The sequence below is a fragment of the Colias philodice genome, chromosome 27 (genome assembly GCF_061535455.1).
Source record: "Colias philodice isolate Cphi_HAF_F1 chromosome 27, ilColPhil1 Martin Lab GWU primary, whole genome shotgun sequence".
Lineage (NCBI taxonomy): Eukaryota > Metazoa > Arthropoda > Insecta > Lepidoptera > Pieridae > Colias > Colias philodice.
The window spans coordinates 1,056,247-1,072,662 of NC_143112.1; the positions used below are offsets into that span (position 1 = coordinate 1,056,247).

The following is a 16,416-nucleotide window of genomic DNA, read 5'->3' on the forward strand; positions in this document are numbered from 1 at the left end:
ACTGCATAGATTGACTTCAAAATTTGCATGAATATTACTAACAGGTCGAGTGAGGTTTTTTTAAACATATTATCATGCTATCACCTCCGGGGGAGGAGCTGTGAACCTTTACTTTTCTTACGTATTCCGTGTACTACGACAGCGTACAATCTAAAGACTCATGTTTAAATGTTGTTTTTGAGTAAGCCATGCTATTATCTAGCTTTACACTATAAAAACTACGTCATTTACGTAATTTGGGCTGAGAAACTGTTTAATGAATCTTAGTACTATAAAGACAAATTTGATTCAGCGCCATCTATGAGATTTCGTAAAAATCAAATCAATTTACATGTTAACACTACTGAACACAATGTTAAAAATTAATAATTTAAATATAATTATGTTATTTATTTATTTAACTCTTTAACCCATAATAAATCTTCCCTTCCCTATAAGGTGCGCTTATAATTCGTGTGAATATACTACATTTTTAAAAGTGAGGGTAGATGTATATTATTTTAAGTCAAACTTGACACCATTACAGTTAATCTAATATTGATTGTGTTCATTGGTTACATTTTTAAAAATCTTCGTGTTTTAATAATTCGATCACGAGGCGGGACTCTAATACAAAAAGGTTAGTTCGTTGATAATTATTATTCCTTCATCATTTACATGTTGTTAGTAATAATATACTTTGACTGTTAATACTTTTGTTCAGTATTTATCTGTATGATTATTGCTTGGTAATTAATATATTTTCATGTCGTATACCTAATTATAAACATAAGTGTGATGTGAAACTAGCTGGATTTATTTTTACACACTCACAGTCTTATATTTTGTGTTAATGTTAAAATAGTATTAATAATAGTGTAAATCATAATATTTTTTCAAAGTTAAAAATATTTCCTTTTTTCTGATGGTGTTGCCATCGAATTAAACCGCGCTGTCGTTTCGTTCACAAAAAGTCATGTTATTAGGACCGAATATGTAGCCGCCTCAACTTACGGAAACGAGAGTAACCTGCGTTGTCTGTTAGTTATTGTATAGTCGAATTTAACGTTACATGGAAATTGGAATCTAAATATATGTATACCTACTTATATTAAATCTGTAGAGGTCAATTCTGCACATGAAATATATTTCCTAAATAACTATTATTTTTCATATTCGTGAGCAGAACAACAACTCCATTTTTAAGCTTTCGTCGCGTCTGCGTTCTTAATGCGTGTATCTTAATGGTTAAAGCTACACAGAAATCATGTATGAAAGAAATGTTCTCCATATTATATAAAAAATATCTCCCGACATCATAAATGTCTATCTTTTATGGTTGAGCTTAGGAGTTCAAAGCTTCCTGATTATATTTGTCTACTAGCTGTCCCCGCGACTTCTTTCGCGTGGAATAGTTACTATGGGACCTATGACCATGGGCTCAGGGTGGGGCAACAATAAAAAATCATTTTTATTTTCATGCTCCCACTCCCGCGCCCACTCGCACTCCCACGCCATATGCCACGTTCAGTCCCAATCCCACGCCCACTCCCCTTCACAATTAGTACCTACCAGATCAAAGCCAGGGTAAGCGCCCCACCCAGCCCCACCGTGGCTACGCCCATGCTGAATTACTACTTAAGATACAATTATTGAGTAAATACGTACTAAAGTCCGGTCGCGAAGCAGAAAGAATTTCGTACAATGACCTCTTTACCTACTGACAGTGGTCACAAACATTTTTGAATGAAGTGCAGTTTACATGAAATATTTGGAGGAGAAAATGTTTTTTACTAATTTATTAAATAAATGTCCTCTATTCATTTACAATACTTATTAGTTAGTTACATTTTAACTTTTTCAATAACAACGATATATTATATAAAAAAAAGTGTGCGTGTACACACATAAGAAGTGAAACTTCTTTATGACCTTATTTTTCAAAAAATAATGTATGTATGTAGGTACAATATTACAGAAATACGTTATTCTAACACGCGATTTCGACTTAGGCGGATTTTGATTGGACATAAAGAGTTTGAGGTTTATTCTTATAAATTTTGAATTCACAAAATCATAATTGAACACCTGACACCAATCAAGCAAACACAAACCTTACGCTCTCAGGTTAAAGGTTTACAATCCCTAAGGACGGCGGTCATTGCACCTGTGCGAGCAAGACACATTATTTTTACAAGGGAGTGACAGTGACAGGTAATAACAGGTTAATGTACGAAATTCTTCCTGCTCCGCGACCGGACTTTACCATAAATAATTAAAAGAATTGTTATTAAAATTTCTTACTAAACTGAGCTAAAAAACTTACGTACCAAATTATTAAAGAAAATCAAGAAATGAAATGCCTAACCTATACCAAATAGTTACTACATAATGTAATTAAAAATTATGATTAGTATATAATATCGAAAATCAAAAAAGAAATGCCTAACTAATTCTACGTAAAATTTCTTTTAAATTATGTCATATTATTTTTTAGGAACCAGGGGGGGGGGGGGAGAGGAGCAAATTCTATTTCCTTCCTTTCTTAAACGGATGTTTTTAATAATCTATGGTGTAGCCACTGATCAGCTTAATCAAATCCAGCAACAAATCCAAATTAGATCTTTCCTGTCTGACGCACGTAACTAAAGGCTGAAGAGAGAGAGAGCACGTAACTAAACCGTTTAGACGAAGAAAAGTGTATAGAAAAAGGAATAAATAATTTCATAAACTTCCCGACGATCTTTAAAAATAAATTATAACTTTCATTTTTTTCATTCCCACTTTTACCCCTATGTAGGTATAATAAGTGGATGAACCAATTTTGATACACTTTATCTAAGAACCAGCGTCGGAAAATATTCTGCCTAACAAAAAAAACCGCATCTAATTCGGTTTACCTGTTAGCCAGCTACGGTGCCATAGACAGACACACACACACACACACACAGAAATACATAGCGGTCAAACACATAACACCAGTCTTTTTGCGTCGGGGGTTAAAAATATAATACGACATAATTTAAAGGACATTTTATGTGGAAAATTTACCTATACACCAGGGTAGATAATTTTTAAAACAAAAAAAATCGCAGTAGGATGAAACCCATTAGAAAAGGATATGATAAAAATGTAAGGAAAAATAAATTACGGTCAATCGGAGTTCGGGAAGTGGGAGGGGGGGGAGCTTTTAAGAGAAAAAAATGGTTTCTCTCGATTTCTCGATAATAATAACACCTGCTAATTTTTTTCTACATATTTTAATTGTACAGACATCACTTTTCCACAATTTTATTATATGTATTGCTTCACAAGCATTGGCAGACGACAAGCGCTTGTCGCCATCCGTCGCGATTTGAACTGAGCGTTCCCACGGCATGTGTGCGTATGGCAAGCACTGGCGAGCGACAAGCGCGCCGATTCCCATGGCATGTGGTGTGGTGTGGCGCGGTCGGATTTGTGAAGCAAACTTGTCGTGGGAATCAGGCTTTAACTTAATTTTTATTCACCCGCATCAGTGCCACCTAAAAAATCTTTATATCGAAATTCGAGCAAAGTTAAGAAAATGAGAAATAAGAGTTCTCAAGGATCGTTAGAGATAAGAGGCTTACTATTGACCGAAAACAACATGTGTTATGCCGAACCTGAAACCGCTTCACAACGAGAATTGCGGCTCACAGCTGACCGCGAACGGCATGTACTATCCTGTGAGACCGAAACCTTCACTGAGAGGGTATAACGTCTCACAGCTGATCGCAAATGGCATATTGTACTATCCCGTGAGACCGAAACCCTCACTGAGAGGGAATTACGTCTCACAGCTGATCACGATCGTCATATTTTATCTCGAGAATCTGAAACTTTTACTCAATATGAAGACCGTTTGACAAATAATAGGGTGCACCATAATATTATTCGATCTCTCGAAGATGAACATGAGCATAAGCAATGACTAGAGTAGGGACGTGAATATTACCATTATTTGAGACAAGAACGATTAATAAGTTTGTTTAATGAAAGATTAAGAATTGAAACTATTGGTCTCTTGAAACGGACGAATAGCGAGAGGCCCGTCTTACTGCAGACAGATTTCGACATAGTCTTAATGACTTAGAGGTAAACATAGAAGATCAATCTACAAATTCGGTGGTGTGGTCCGACAAATATAAAAGTGGGTTTGCTTATAACCTCACAATTGATTACCTACAGATCATCTTCTGTATAGGCGATATTAACGTAGTATGTTCTTTTTGTAATGCTTTAAAGTGGAGTAAGGAGTCGGCTTTCGTTTGAAGATACGCCGGAACCTTTGAAATCACTACTTTTAAGTTTTAGAGGAACATGTGCAATCTAAACAGTTCTTAGACAATATTAGCTCTTATAGTATTGCGTTTTAAATGATCCTTTGGTGCTCAACAATTATCAGATGCTCCTTTCATTCTTACTTTTAAGATACAAGGTCAAGTTTATCATTTGATAGGATCCCTTTTGCCTGAAGGCCAACCTAAGTTTCTTTAAATATATTTTGTATTCGACTACGACGAATAATCGAATACAAGAAATCAATATTTCTCGAATTTAAAACTGAACTCATTTCACAATTTTAGAACATGTTAATTCATCAGGTTAATCCGTATATATGCGTTTTAAATCGACATTAGAAGCTTTTCCTCAAGATGGTGATATTAATATAAAATTGGTATAAATGCCGATAGACGGAAGTCTATCAGCACTCAGGAATTCCCTGAGCGTGTTATAACGCCCAGGCCACAGTATTACAATTTTTCCTACAGTAGGGTGACGAATGTATTTTCGCATAGCAACGGAGGGGAACTCGTGGGGGGTAAAGTGACGCGGGCCACGTACCACAAACATGCTTAGTTTGTGGTACCGAGCGCGAAAGAAAGTCATCGTGTTTTTAGTAAAGTTACTATGTAAACTAACGTAATTTATTACTTAGGTACATATTCTATAATGGTGCGCTCAAACTGTTAATCTACATTTAATTTAGATTATTATTTTAATTACTAAGAAATGTAGAATTTAAATCACATTCATTCATGTTTTCCTCAGATATTCGATGTCTATGATTTTCGATGATTTTAAGATTTTCTTATCAGAGTATTCAATTTTAATGTAGTTAAATTTTATAAGAGACAATTAAGAACATTCAAAAATAAAGTGTCACGTATTTTTTTTAAACGACGAATGACGAAAAACGACCGAATCGCGGACGAAGTCGCGGGCAACAGCTAGTGTAATCATAATAACACTGTTTTACCACATTTCGTGAAAATAAATTATTTTAATTCTTTAAATTTATTTATTTACATTTAACATCGCACTCAAAGTAGCTTAATTTAGATAAGATGTGATGAAAAATAAAGGCAAATGATTTTAATAACGTAGTATTGCTTAGGTTTTATATAACTTCTCAGTTAATTAAGTCATTTAAGAGCTAGCGCGCACGAGCAACTTTGTCTCCGCAACTATTTTGTCTCTCCCATCAATTTGTATGTGGAGTTGCGTCGCTACGTGCGCGCACTTTCATACTAGTCCATGGGTGGAGAGACAAAATAGTTGCGGGGACAAAATAGTTGCGGAGACAAAGTTGCTCGTGTGCGCTGGCTCTTAGTAATAATTTTATAGTTAATAAAAATTATCAGAAGTGTTCGTTAACTTTAATCCTACTGGTCTAAACAAATAAACCGTATTGCGAAACCTATTAGTTCCGAGCAATATTCATCCAAGCAATAATATTGTAATGATATTAATTATAATTGCAAAAGTTAGCGAGCTCGGAACTTGGTAAATCGATCACAAAATAACTTCTTGTACCGATCTGTTTCAATGAAACGAGCTAATATATTTTTGTTAACCAAAATAAATAATATATTTTAGTTATAATTGTTTATAAATATCATAATTGTGGATTCTTCATTTTATTTATATATACCTATCTACTAATATTATAAAGTTAAAGAGTTTGTTTGATTAAAAAAGCTAATCGCAGGAACGACGGGTCCGATTAGAAACATTATTTCAGTGTTAGATAGTCCATTTATCGAGGAGGGCTATATGCTATATCACGCTAAGACCAACCGGAGCGGAGCGATGCGGTTAAAACAGCGGAGCACAGCTAGTTTATACATAAAAAGGGCATTATTTATTATTCTAATAAACAGTTGAATTATTTATATATTTAAAACCTCTTTGATAAAAATATTCATTCACAGTTTTAAAAACCAACTATAAATTAAAAAACATTATCAAAACTTCCACAATAACCCACATTCCATTCAACGCAAAACGATTCATTATAATCCAAAGCACAGATAATAAAATCCATTCAAAAAATTACTCCGATACAGTTGAATAAGAGGTCGGTTTTAATTTCATTAATTTTCCAATGAAAAGGTTCGCACGACTCCCGTTTGCTGTGAACTGAAAAGTTGAAAAGATCCCGCATTCACGTTAGTTAAGTTCATTCATAGGGAAATCTGGGTCAAAAGTAATAAATATTTATTAGTGAGAGACCTTGAAAATAACACGTAGACTAGCTTTTTTTTTTTTTTTCGTTGACTAGCTTTCGGCCGCGACATCGATCTTTTAATTGGTATCTATTATTAAATAGATAAGTAGATACGTTTTTCGTGAAAGGAAAAGCATAAAAATAGATACATACCTTATACCTACATAATAAATTTTATGTATTCAACATCACTACATAGTATAAAATAGTCGCCGTCGCCGTCTGACCGTCCCCATGTATGCTTAAATCTATAAAACTACGCAACGGATTTTGATGTTTTTTTTTTAATAGATAGAATGATTCAAGAGGAAGGTTTTAGTATATAATTTGTTAAGTTTTAGACAAAGCGGGTGAAGCCGCGGTCGAAAAGCAAGTTAAATGTAAAACAAAAACTATCATGATTCACACTAAAATAGCGCATTAAATACCTCAACTCAACTACTCTCTCTTGCAAGTTTCACAAGCTTTTAAATACATCATTCTCACAGTAAAAGCAAGAAAAGCGTCAAAAAGACAATTTCGTAAGGAACTCGTTTTTCCATTGTAAAGTGTTAGTTTTAGTGACTGCGCCTGAAAATTTAACTTTACTGTAGCTATGCCATTTAATAAGTTCCTTAAGATATCTATTACATATAATAAATCTGTAGAAGGGTCAATTCTGTACATTGAAAATATTGAAAAAATAAATAGCAGGGGGTGTTACTGGATCGATACCAAACCCAAATATGTGATTAAAAAAAATTTTGTCTGTCTGTCTGTCTGTATGTGAAGACATCACGTGAAAACTACCGGTTCGATTTCGATGAAACTTGGTATAATTATACCTTATTATCCTGGGCGTAAAATAGGATACTTTTTATCCTGGAAAAATACGTAGAAAAAAATTAATCTTAATTTTTCAGTTTTATCCATAGACGTTGTTCTGTAGAACCGCGAACACACGTTGCGTATAGGCCTAGCCGTATTTGGGTCCAATAGATATTTGTAAGATGTCATTGTCAGAGTTACTCAAAATGGAGAAATAAACCATCCACACAAAGACCGACATCCGCGCGGACGGAGTCGCGGGCGGAAGCTAGTTTAAAATAATTTTAAATCATCCATTTACTGATAATGGAACTCTTTTGTTTTGTTCATCGAGAAATTATATTTATATCATACTAACGGTCCACCCCGGTTTCGCCCGTGGTACATATTTACGTTTTCTCTACATAAGAATCATCCTCATACTTCAAGGAATATAATAAAAAAAAATTATCGAAATCGGTCCACCCGTTCACGCGTGATGCCGTGACCAAGGAAAACGGATTTCATTTTCATATATACATATATTTAGATAATAATTAACAACGCAATCTAATCGTTATCAATATATATAAGCTAATTTAAAAAGTATAGTTTTTGTTCCAATATTGAAGACATTATTTCCCATTTAATGTGTTAACTATATAAAAAAATAGACAAAATAATTTCTTAACGAGCACTACATTAAAACCATCGATGCATCTCATCTATTCGAAACCATAAATTCGTATAATTATCATGTTCTTTAGACAAAACGACCTTGCTATTATCGATGAAACTTTGCTAATAGGTATACAATTTTCAAATTTATAAAGGTTCTAAGTAGTATTTTCTGATGTTTGATTTTACGCGAGTATTATACATTTAGAAATTAAAGACTTTTTAACGGATTTTAAACGCGATTTATTTATTCTATTATTTTCCCGACGTTTCGAACACTTTACAGCGAGCGTGGTCACGGGGAGACTGAGATGTTATACGTCTTGACGGTCATTCAAAAATTGCTGTTTGTAAACTACCTCCACCTATTCCTCCGTAGTTGGTATGTGGAGTATTTTTCCGGATGTTGGCAGTATTGGCTGATCGTGTCTTCTAGTCTTTTGGTATGTTTGACATGGGGTTTTAAATTCTTAATATATATATATATAAATCGCGTTTAAAATCCGTTAAAAAGTCTTTAATTTCTAAAGGTTCTAAGTAACTTTATTTAGGTCACTTAATATGTAACTTCATCCTTTGTTTAACTTATATACCGACAGAACATGAAAACTTTATTAGTATTAATAACCTATTCTATTAAAAGCGAAATTAGTTTTCGTATGTAACAATATTAAGTTATCATTTGACCTACATTAAAAACAATTACTTTGTCTTTGAGTGGAAAATTAGCTTGATATAATATTTTGTATTATTATAAAGTACTAGCGGTCCGCCCCGGCTTCGCCCGTGGTACATATTTACGTTTTCTCTACATAAAAACCATCCTCGTACTTCAAGGAATATAATAAAAAAAGAAATATCGAAATCGGTTCAACCGTTCTCGAGTTATGCGCTTACCAACACATTTTGCGATTCATTTTTATATATAAGATGTATATAGAAATGGGATTACTAAAGATAAATAGAACAATCACAGAAAATCTGTAACATGATTTTTATATACTAATATGATAAAGCTGAAGAGTTTGTTTGTTTGAATGCGCTAATCTCAGGAACAACTGGTCCGATTTGAAAAATTCTTTCGGTGATACATAGCCCATCTATCGAGGATGGCTTTAGGCTATATATCAGAACGCGAAGACCAACAGGAGCCCAGCAATGCGGGTAAAACCGTGTGGAACAGCTAGTCTCGAATAATTTTATAAAGCTTAAGAATATCTGGTTTGGAAAAACTGATTCGAATTGTATTTTTTTGTTTTAGATATTGGAGTAATACCTACTTATCATCACGCTACGACCCATAGGAGTGGACGCAGCTGAAACCGCGGGGCACAACTATAGTTCTTAATAAAAGTATAAACATTATAGAGCTTGCGAAGGCAGATAATACAATTCTTATAGCTTTTTTTACAATTTAATAAAATATATATGTACATAACAAAAGTATGTATTTATATACATACTTTAGTGTTTATACACACACACGAAAAACTATGAACATTTTAATCGCTTAATCTCCCAACTTAAAACCTACCTATTCGAACCTGTGACCCGTCAGTCTATTCCCTAGGTGTCCCGTGAATCCAGGCGCACTATCTTGGAAATAGTGATTTTCATTCGTATTAAACACTCTTGGGGTTATTCTTACAGATTAAATGGCTAGTTCTTTAACGTAGCTATTTATTTCCATGTAACTAATTAATACATTAAAAAATAATATTTACCTTCTAAATATATAAAATTCTCGTGTCACAATTTTCGTTGCGACACCTACACCTCCGAAACGGATCGACCGATACCGACTTGTGCAATTTTGTGTGCCAATTTTAATTCAGTCGTTATTAGCTACGAATACATACAACTTGAAAATGATGAAGATTGGAAATTCCTACCAAATTAATAATATTTTGAATTAAAAGCAAGAAAAAATAATGTAAAAAATATTATATTTATTTACGAGCAGGCGTACAAAGTAATTATATTGTAAGTATTATTCATACTTTATAAAATATTATATTACGAAAATTATTATGTTTATTGTTGAAAGCGGATTACTTTCACGATAAAAGCCGGTTCGAAAAGAAAATTTTCCATATAATAATTATTGTACAAAATACAAATTATCTGAATATTCCATTGATATGGTATAAAATTTCCAAATAATTATTAAGTATTGTTTACTAGTCATGTTTGTGTGTATTTAATGTTTTTCTTTTTTCCTAGATTACCTATGTTTCAAATTTTTTTTCTAATATTTGCATACTTAAGCGATTTATTAACTAAAATCGTTGTGTAACCCATCCTCACCAACTTACAACCTATTCTTACAAGTTATTTATTAAAAAAAAAACTTTCTTTCAACACAATCTTTTGATTTGATTAATATATCACACCCCAAACTATTGGACCATTTGGGTTGAAATTTATAAGGCAGATAGCCACTATGCTGCAGGTAGTATATGCCAAGAATCATTTTGATAATTTCTATCCTCAAGAGGAAAAAATTGGAGCTGAAAGATGAATATTTATTTTGACCATCCAAGCAAAGCCGCGGTCCAAAAAAAATTCACAATAAATTCCGAAGTCCTAGAAAATGCTACAAAAAACCATCTTCACGTATCTTCAAAGACTCAGCAATCTCGACACAGACGTCCAAAGACCTTACGTCACATCAATACGAATTAAAACTTAACAAAAAGCGTGTGACAAACGAGCGCGTCACTGATTGGTTCATTAATCTACACGTCACTCGGCCACCAATAGCGGGATAGATTTCTAAAGCTCCTCTAGACTTTTACTATTTTCCAAAGAGTAAGTTCTAAAGAGCTTACGTTGTATATTTGAGTAATTTACTAGCTTTTTAGTCGCTCCGTTTGATGTGGGATAAAATATAGCGTATGCTGTAAATAAATAGCATACTACTTATCAGAACTTTTCAAAATGGTTGATGTAATTTTAATGTTTATAATTTATAAATAAACCGCAAGCGACTTAAAACTTTCCCCGCTTTTAATAACATTACTTAGGTACTATAGTACAGCTACATACAATATTATACCTAGTACATTTTAGATCTGTTGCGCGTAAACATACAAATAAAAGTTATATCGTAGGACGTAGTCCATTTTTAAAGAATCTCTGTATAAAGCATGAAGACCTGAATTCTATTCAATTTCGACGATTGAATTATTTAGAATCTATTATGTTAAATACATTTTTGAATTGCATTTCATAAGATAGTTTGCATGAATAAATACCAAAATACTAAACCATTATCCAAATCCTAAACGATTCATATAAGTAGGTACCTAACACTGAAAACGACCAAACTCCACCCATCCATGGCACCTCATAAAACGTAATTAAACGTCAAACGAAGATAAAACTCTCCGAGAGAGATTACCAGAGACATTATCGTTCGGACCGTCAATCGATGCGCGTCTTCAATTTATATACCTACTTGCCTGTGATCAAAAGTCCCTCATTATTCTTTAGATAATTTGATGATAGCGATAAAACATTTTAAAAAGATAGATCAGTTCGTACTCGTGGATGTCATTTCATATTACGAGGTGAAAAACTTTTTACGTCGAATGAAAATTAAGGTAATATATTTTCGATTAATATTAGGAAACCGATTGTTGTATAAATGAGCAGTAGAGCAGAGCAACTTATTTGTCTGAATTTTTTAGATTACAATTAAAAATCTAGATAGGTTACCTATATTGTTTTTCATACAGCTGAGAAGTAAAAACTACTAGGCTAGAAATAATATCTGGAAATTAGAAATCCATATCGACCCCATTCTGCTGTGTGTTATTATTAACATTGTTTATCGGAAAACAATCGAGAATCTTTGCTGGTGATAAAATAGGTAAATGCGTCTCAAAGATACCCATAGCAAAATGTTACGATGCTAGATGATCTAGGACACTATAATAATTTAGTATAAAAAATTGTTGGAACAAAATAATCTTACAAAATTACACAACAACAGAGAACGGTCGTGTTACCATTTGACACATGTTGCTTCACATTACAGTCCCTACTTATCTAAATCTGAAAACACATAAGTACTTACATACATAAGTACATAGTATCTATACTTATATACTTATAATATTATAAAGCTGAAGAGTTTGTTTGTTTGAACGCGCTAATCTCGGGAACTATTGGTCCGATTTAAAAAATTCGGTGTTAGATAGCCCATTTATGGATGAAGGCTATAGGCTATAATCACGCTAAGACCAACAGGAGCGGAGCAATGCGGGTAAAACCGCGGCGCACAGCTAGTATACATATAAAAAATCTCTAGACCTTAAAGTCAAGTGTCACCGTCGCGTCGTGATAAGTGAACGCATTATTGGATTCCCTCCGGGATCGCTCCCCCACTTCATTTTAACGTTTCCCGGGCGAGAGGCTTCCAGTTAATCTGCAAGATTCTAATGTAATTGTTTTTGAGATATATGCTGTACTAGCTTTCCGCCCGCGGCTTCGCCCGCTTTATATAACCTAATAAATGATCTTTCCTCGAAAATCACTGTATCTATTTAAAAAAAAACGAAAATAAAAGTTAATGTTACTCTATATAACATTAACTTTTTATCAATTCAAATTTTGTAACAAACAGTCTAGCCATTAACAAAAACTTAAACAACATTCATTATCGCACACGGTTAAGCTATTTTAAAACCATCACAACGAAATTGCCTAACACCGTTACAAAAACTCTATTACAAATTTTCCCTCCATTAAAATATCCACTCGGCATATTAAAATGCATTCAAACACGTTTCGAGTGAGATTATTAAGCCGTAGAACACTTCCATGTTAAAATTACACTTCCTTACGTGTAAATTATTCAAAAATTACACACGGGCGCACCTTTTAAAAAATTCAAGCATGCGTCCTTCTGATACGACGGTCGAGCGTGCAATGAATGAGTTCGTTTTTCAAATTACACCTATACATCTTCCGTCTCGCTTTGTCGTGTGGGTGGTGTGTAGCGCTATCTCATTCTATGACGTGTCTAATTTATTATTAATAATGTGGGTAGAGGGAAAATTGTCGTGGACGTTTATTTGAACAGATAAATGTTGAGGGGTGTGGGTCATGTCACACTTTGTATAAAAACTTTGTCCTTTATTACTGTTCGTTTAGAAAATAATGTCATTAATAATTATAACCTTATTTTATAGATTAAGCTTTTATTGTTACATTCTACCCATATAAATATTAGCCGGGCAAGGCTTGTTTGCATGCCGGATGGAAAGAGCTACATTCAAGTAAGCGCATATCGAAATTCAACTATTTTGATTCATTCGTTTTAATTATGACAAAGTAACAAACATCTTCAACAATAACCTTTTTGAACATGTTTCTTGTTTTTTTTGAAATATCACGCTTTTCTGATAATTATTATTTTTCTTCAAGATAAATCTAAAATGATGATGACATAATCCAGTAACAATATCATTTGTACGTATCTTATTTATTATGAATGTAAAGACCACACAACAATAAACAAATCATATAAAAGTTTCCCGCCAAAAACCACTCCATTTCAAGATGGCGGCTCGCGTAACGAGAATATATACTCAAAAGCATTGCTATTACGCTCACAACGAGTGCATATTGCCCATATAAATGTAAATATTTAAATATTATATACACAAATTGTTATTTGCGCTTGCTATTGCCGCCATATTGTCGATATTGAGGGTACTCAGATGGTCGATTTAATTGAATACCGAAGGGTGGGTAGTTTGAATTTAGATGTCGTATTTCATAATGGAACGTATTAAATAAGAGGAAAAACATCGTCATAAGAAAAGTTAAATCAAAATATGTTATAATCTAAATTAATCAAATTTACGGTGAGCATAATCCATACTAATATTATAAATGCGAAAGTAACTCTGTCTGTCTGTCTGTCTGTTACTCAATCACGCCTAAACTACTGAACCGATTTTCATGAAATTTGGTATGGAGATATTTTGATACCCGAGAAAGGACATAGGCTACTTTTTATCCCGGGAAAATGACGCAATTCCGGAAATCCCACGGGAACGGGAACTATGCGGGTTTTTCCTTGACTGCGCGGGCGAAGCCGCGGGCGGAAACCTAGTATATTCATAAATAGAAGTAAATGTTCATACCAACATCTACACGACAAGTAAAAGTTGTATATTCGGATATTTTTTTCTTGTCATATATCATGTGACTAAATTTTTAAACTTTGCTTGCGTAATGACGGACGAAGAAAGAGATAAAACTTTAATTAGCAGTTAAATATGATTTGTTCATCTACGATAAAAATTCTTATTTTCTTACTTCCATCAAATATTTTACACCAAAAATAAAATAATAATAAAAGAAACTTTGCTTTTAACCATACAACGATATGCCTAGATTTCAAAGTCCTACATAATATTATAAGAACAATGAGCGCTACGCAGATGCTACGCTACAGTGCTACGGTGCTACAGTAATAAAAGTCGTAGCAAAGTCTCTACGAGCACTTATCGACTTTTATGGCGAATACAGATAAGCAATTCCAGTATTCCCGCTTGTTAATATTGTAATACTATCAGTATAAGCCTTGGAATACTATGAAAGTTACTATGTATGTATGCACGATAAAGTTAGATTAATACAAAGATTTTGCTTTTATACTTTCATATTAAAATAATAATACTACTTAATAAAACAAATTTTAAAGGAGAATTTAGTATTAAAAATACATTAACAATAATCTTCTACAAAATCAGCTCTACGACGTTCTACGTTGTAGCGACGTAGCGCTACGCGTCTATGTTAAGGCTACGTGATATTATTAGACTACAGGCCCATGTTGAAAAAATTATGGGTCATTTGACCCACCACCTGACCTATCTAGAATGATATAAGAGCATAAAATAATAAGATTCAGCACTATGACGTCACTCGTAAGCTGTTCACCTGACTGCAGATGAGAATTCGAAAGTTCAGGTAGAGATTTTCTCCCCTTGTCTCCATGATTTTTGTACGGCGTTGCGGAATAATGGCTTAAAAGCAGTATAGAAATAGTATGACACAGATGCCGTACAAAAATGGTGGTCCACAAAGTCGGAATTTATTTTTATTTTTCGACAGTTGCCGGGGTAAATTTGGTCATTTGATTTTGTACGGCATCTGTGTCATACTATTTCTATACTACTTTTAATCAATTATTCCGCAACGCCGTACAAAAATCATGGAGACAAGGGGAGAAAATCTCTACCTGAACCTTCGAATTCTCATCTGCACTCAGGTGGACAGCTTACAAGTGACGTCATAGTGCTGAATCTTATTATTTTATGCACTTATATCGTTCTAGATAGGTCACCTGGTGGGTCAAATGACCCATAATTTTTTCAACACGGGCCTGGAGTCTAATTATATTACGTAGCAATTATTAAAGTTACTTATGTAAGAGTATTAATAATATTTAAGAAGGAGAATAATTATAACAGAATTATGTTTATTTTAATAAAGTAGGTGCGTAATATAATCAACTAATTGTATACGATAATAACTCTAAAGAAGCTTCATTAATTATAATTAGAAGTCATTATGACCTAAAAATGGGTTAGAAGAAATTTCTCCATTTGTATAGATCATAATTATATTAATTAAAAACTAGAACAAACTAGAGAAAACTTTATTTCAGCAGGTTAGCTAACAAAAGGTTCATTTAGACCGTGGCATTTACTGTATATTAATTAAATCTCTTATTAAAGTTAGAATTAAATTATTTTGTTGAGCTTACGCGTGGAAAATATATTTTTTATCTATTTTATCATTCAAGTGTATTTTAGAAAGAAAGAAAGAAAGAAAGATCATTTATTTGACTCCACAGTAATAACAAACACAATTGACACAGAATACAATACTTAATTAAAATTAAAACAACACAACAAAAAAAGAAATTAATTTTAAAAGAAATTATACATATACTCACAGTATTTCAATTATGATGATGATGAATAATAGTTGTTAGTTTGTTACTTACCTGTAAAAGAATAAAAGTTACATAAATATACATTCTGTAAATATTTAAAATCCCTACTAATATTATAAATGCAAAAGTAACTCTGTCTGTCTGTTACGCTTTCCCGCTTAAACCTCTCAACCGATTTTGATGAAATTTGGCACAGAGAATCTTTAGACCATGAGAAAGAACATAGGCTACCTTTTATCAAAACATCACGCGGGCGAAGCCACGGGCGGAAGCTAGTTAAACATAATTCTTTTAAATTATTGCCTATCGGACCGATTATATCGTAAGTTGAGTTAATTCGTAGTTGTATAAATACACTATTCAAAAGTTCTTTATATGTAGAGTAACCATTGTTTGAATAAAAATAATCTGTATTAAATAGTGCTACCGAACAATGAAACAGTCAGTGATTCTAAAAGTT

General features: G+C 33.1%; 1 protein-coding gene across 7 annotated transcripts in view; it reads right to left on the reverse strand.

Moving 5' to 3' along the window:
* The window catches only part of sm (heterogeneous nuclear ribonucleoprotein L), a 307,187-nt gene that overhangs the window by 76,954 nt on the left and 213,817 nt on the right, over positions 1-16,416 (reverse strand). The window lies entirely within an intron of this gene.